This window comes from Cydia amplana, chromosome 1, assembly GCF_948474715.1.
Source record: "Cydia amplana chromosome 1, ilCydAmpl1.1, whole genome shotgun sequence".
NCBI lineage: Eukaryota > Metazoa > Arthropoda > Insecta > Lepidoptera > Tortricidae > Cydia > Cydia amplana.
In genome coordinates this window covers 23,548,746-23,554,474 of record NC_086069.1, presented here as the reverse complement: position 1 = coordinate 23,554,474, position 5,729 = coordinate 23,548,746, and positions in this window count along the sequence as shown.

Here is a 5,729-nt window from a genome sequence, read left to right as displayed (position 1 = left end):
TGGGAGAACAGTACCCAAGATAGAGCTGATGCTGAACCCTGGCTATACCTAGTGGAACTCAGGTTTGGTGCAACATAGACACACGCCGTTTAGGCTATTCGACTCGTCACAATGAGCACTTGGGAGAGCAGTACCCAAGATGGAGCTGATGCTGATCCTTGGCTGTACCTAGTGGAACTCAGGTTTGGTGCAACATAGACAAACGCCGTTTTGGTCATCCGACTCGTCTTGGTGAGCACTTGGGAGAGCAGTACCCAAGATAGAGCTGATGCTGAACCCTGGCAGTACCTAATGGAACTCAGGTTTGGTGCAACATAGACAAACGCCGTTTTGGTCATCCGACTCGTCTTGATGAGCACTTGGTAGAGCAGTACCCAAGATAGAGCTGATGCTGAACCCTGGCAGTACCTAGTGGAACTCAGGTTTGGTGCAACATAGACACACGCCGTTTTGGTCATCCGACTCATCTTGATGAGCACTTGGGAGAGCAGTACCCAAGATTGAGCTGATGCTGAACCCTGGCAGTACCTAATGGAACTCAGGTTTGGTGCAACATAGAAACACGCCGTTTTGGTCATCCGACTCGTCTTGATGAGCACTTGGGAGAGCAGTACCCAAGATAGAGCTGATGCTGAACCCTGGCTGTACCTAGTGGAACTCAGGTTTGGTGCAACATAGACACACGTCGTTTTGGTCATCCGACTTGTCTTGATGAGCACTTGGGAGAGCAGTACCCAAGATAGAGCTGATGCTGAACCCTGGCAGTACCTAATGGACCTCAGGTTTGGTGCAACATAGACAAACGCCGTTTTGGTCATCCGACTCGTCTTGATGAGCACTTGGGAGAGCAGTACCCAAGATAGAGCTGATGCTGAACCCTGGCTATACATAGTGGAACTCAGGTTTGGTGCAACATAGGCCCACGCTATTTAGGTCATCCGTCACATCTTGAACCTGCAGGTACTGCCAGGGTTCAGCATCAGCTCTATCTTGGGTACTGCTCTCCCAAGTGCTCGTCAAGACGAGTAGGATGACCAATACGGCGTGTGTCTATGTTGCATCAAACCTGAGTTCCACTAGGTACTGCCAGGGTTCAGCATCAGCTCTATCTTGGGTACTGCTCTCCCAAGTGCTCATCAAGACGAGTCGGATGACCAAAACGGCGTTTGTCTATGTTGCACCAGACCTGAGTTCCATTAGGTACTGCCAGGGTTTAGCATCAGCTCTATCTTGGGCACTGCTCTCCCAAGTGCTCATCAAGACGAGTCGGATGACCAAAACGGCGTTTGCCTATGTTGCACCAGACCTGAGTTCCATTAGGTACTGCCAGGGTTCAGCATCAGCTCTATCTTGGGTAATGCTCTCCCAAGTGCTCATCAAGACGAGTCGGATAACCAAAACGGCGTTTGTCTATGTTGCACCAGACCTGAGTTCCATTAGGTACTGCCAGGGTTTAGCATCAGCTCTATCTTGGGCACTGCTCTCCCAAGTGCTCATCAAGACGAGTCGGATGACCAAAACGGCGTTTGTCTATGTTGCACCAAACCTGAGTTCCATTAGGTACTGCCAGGGTTCAGCATCAGCTCAATCTTGGGTACTGCTCTCCCAAGTGCTCATCAAGACGAGTCGGATGACCAAAACGGCGTGTGTCTATGTTGCACCAAACCTGAGTTCCACTAGGTACTGCCAGGGTTCAGCATCAGCTCTATCTTGGGTACTGCTCTCCCAAGTGCTCATCAAGACGAGTAGGATGACCAATACGGCGTGTGTCTATGTTGCATCAAACCTGAGTTCCACTAGGTACTGCCAGGGTTCAGCATCAGCTCTATCTTGGGCACTGCTCTCCCAAGTGCTCATCAAGACGAGTCGGATGACCAAAACGGCGTTTGCCTATGTTGCACCAGACCTGAGTTCCATTAGGTACTGCCAGGGTTCAGCATCAGCTCTATCTTGGGTACTGCTCTCCCAAGTGCTCATCAAGACGAGTCGGATAACCAAAACGGCGTTTGTCTATGTTGCACCAGACCTGAGTTCCATTAGGTACTGCCAGGGTTTAGCATCAGCTCTATCTTGGGCACTGCTCTCCCAAGTGCTCATCAAGACGAGTCGGATGACCAAAACGGCGTTTGTCTATGTTGCACCAAACCTGAGTTCCATTAGGTACTGCCAGGGTTCAGCATCAGCTCTATCTTGGGTACTGCTCTCCCAAGTGCTCATCAAGACGAGTAGGATGACCAATACGGCGTGTGTCTATGTTGCATCAAACCTGAGTTCCACTAGGTACTGCCAGGGTTCAGCATCAGCTCTATCTTGGGTACTGCTCTCCCAAGTGCTCATCAAGACGAGTCGGATGACCAAAACGGCGTTTGACTATGTTGCACCAGACCTGAGTTCCATTAGGTACTGCCAGGGTTTAGCATCAGCTCTATCTTGGGCACTGCTCTCCCAAGTGCTCATCAAGACGAGTAGGATGACCAATACGGCGTGTGTCTATGTTGCATCAAACCTGAGTTCCACTAGGTACTGCCAGGGTTCAGCATCAGCTCTATCTTGGGTACTGCTCTCCCAAGTGCTCATCAAGACGAGTCGGATGACCAAAACGGCGTTTGTCTATGTTGCACCAGACCTGAGTTCCATTAGGTACTGCCAGGGTTCAGCATCAGCTCTATCTTGGGTACTGCTCTCCCAAGTGCTCATCAAGACGAGTCGGATAACCAAAACGGCGTTTGTCTATGTTGCACCAGACCTGAGTTCCATTAGGTACTGCCAGGGTTTAGCATCAGCTCTATCTTGGGCACTGCTCTCCCAAGTGCTCATCAAGACGAGTCGGATGACCAAAACGGCGTTTGTCTATGTTGCACCAAACCTGAGTTCCATTAGGTACTGCCAGGGTTCAGCATCAGCTCAATCTTGGGTACTGCTCTCCCAAGTGCTCATCAAGACGAGTCGGATGACCAAAACGGCGTGTGTCTATGTTGCACCAAACCTGAGTTCCACTAGGTACTGCCAGGGTTCAGCATCAGCTCTATCTTGGGTACTGCTCTCCCAAGTGCTCATCAAGACGAGTAGGATGACCAATACGGCGTGTGTCTATGTTGCATCAAACCTGAGTTCCACTAGGTACTGCCAGGGTTCAGCATCAGCTCTATCTTGGGTACTGCTCTCCCAAGTGCTCATCAAGACGAGTCGGATAACCAAAACGGCGTTTGTCTATGTTGCACCAGACCTGAGTTCCATTAGGTACTGCCAGGGTTTAGCATCAGCTCTATCTTGGGCACTGCTCTCCCAAGTGCTCATCAAGACGAGTCGGATGACCAAAACGGCGTTTGTCTATGTTGCACCAAACCTGAGTTCCATTAGGTACTGCCAGGGTTCAGCATCAGCTCAATCTTGGGTACTGCTCTCCCAAGTGCTCATCAAGACGAGTCGGATGACCAAAACGGCGTGTGTCTATGTTGCACCAAACCTGAGTTCCACTAGGTACTGCCAGGGTTCAGCATCAGCTCTATCTTGGGTACTGCTCTCCCAAGTGCTCATCAAGACGAGTAGGATGACCAATACGGCGTGTGTCTATGTTGCATCAAACCTGAGTTCCACTAGGTACTGCCAGGGTTCAGCATCAGCTCTATCTTGGGTACTGCTCTCCCAAGTGCTCATCAAGACGAGTCGGATGACCAAAACGGCGTTTGTCTATGTTGCACCAGACCTGAGTTCCATTAGGTACTGCCAGGGTTTAGCATCAGCTCTATCTTGGGCACTGCTCTCCCAAGTGCTCATCAAGACGAGTAGGATGACCAATACGGCGTGTGTCTATGTTGCATCAAACCTGAGTTCCACTAGGTACTGCCAGGGTTCAGCATCAGCTCTATCTTGGGTACTGCTCTCCCAAGTGCTCATCAAGACGAGTCGGATGACCAAAACGGCGTTTGTCTATGTTGCACCAGAACTGAGTTCCATTAGGTACTGCCAGGGTTTATCATCAGCTCTATCTTGGGCACTGCTCTCCCAAGTGCTCATCAAGACGAGTCGGATGACCAAAACGGCGTTTGTCTATGTTGCACCAAACCTGAGTTCCATTAGGTACTGCCAGGGTTCAGCATCAGCTCAATCTTGGGTACTTCTCTCCCAAGTGCTCATCAAGACGAGTCGGATGACCAAAACGGCGTTTGTCTATGTTGCACCAAACCTGAGTTCCATTAGGTACTGCCAGGGTTCAGCATCAGCTCTATCTTGGGTACTGCTCTCCCAAGTGCTCATCAAGACGAGTCGGATGACCAAACCGGCGTTTGTCTATGTTGCACCAAACCTGAGTTCCATTAGGTACTGCCAGGGTTTAGCATCAGCTCTATCTTGGGCACTGCTCTCCCAAGTGCTCATCAAGACGAGTCGGATGACCAAAACGGCGTTTGTCTATGTTGCACCAAACCTGAGGTCCATTAGGTACTGCCAGGGTTCAGCATCAGCTCTATCTTGGGTACTGCTCTCCCAAGTGCTCATCAAGACGAGTCGGATGACCAAAACGGCGTTTGTCTATGTTGCACCAAACCTGAGTTCCATTAGGTACTGCCAGGGTTCAGCATCAGCTCTATCTTGGGTACTGCTCTCCCAAGTGCTCATCAAGACGAGTCGGATGACTAAAACGGGGTTTGTCTATGTTGCACCAAACCTGAGTTCCATTAGGTACTGCCAGGGTTCAGCATCAGCTCTATCTTGGGTACTGCTCTCCCAAGTGCTCATCAAGACGAGTCGGATGACCAAAACGGCGTGTGTCTATGTTGCACCAAACCTGAGTTCCACTAGGTACAGCCAAGGTTCAGCATCAGCTCCATCTTGGGTACTGCTCTCCCAAGTGCTCATTGTGACGAGTCGAATAGCCTAAACGGCGTGTGTCTATGTTGCACCAAACCTGAGTTCCAGTAGGTACCTACTGCCAGGTTTCAGGGTAATTTTGTTGTCTCATTTTAAAATATCACGACCTGATAATTCACTGAAGCTTGTATTCATATGCTTATTTTTAATTTTAATACCTAGCTCCAAGTTTCTAAGCAATAGTAACATTAATTATTAGTTTATGAAAAAATTGATTTAATTGCATTAAACGTTAATTTAGATTGACAATCAATGTAATTAAACGTCTCAAAATTCAATTCTAATTAACTTAATTTAAATTGATGCGTAATGCAATTGACTAATTGCGGATTTAATGGTTAATGGAAATTATTAATTGTTAATTAGAATTACACATTACGGCCAACACTGATTGAGGCTATATACGTCCCACTGCTGGGCACAGGCCTCCTCTCATGCGCGAGAGGGCTCGACCTATAGTCCCCACGCTAGCCCAATGCGGATTGGGGACTTACAAGTATTAATTTAATATTTTAGAGACACTTTTATTATAATCGGGTGCTTTATAAGGTTTATACCTAATGAAATAATTTCAACAAGGACGATTAATCTCATGAAAAGTCCTACGGAGATTTTCTAATAAATAAAAAAAAGACTTACAACTTGCTTAATCGAGCCACATGATTTATTTAACGTATAATAATTATGCCGAGAAAAGATATGCACTGCCTTTTGCCCTTTTTTTCGTCTTGGCGGGGGCACGGCCGTGCCCCCAGATCACATATTTCTGCAGTAGCTACATACTGCTAAATATCATTTCAAATCTTCAATTTAATTATTACCATTTATTTATTTTCCGCGTAAGCGTAGGTACCGAACAT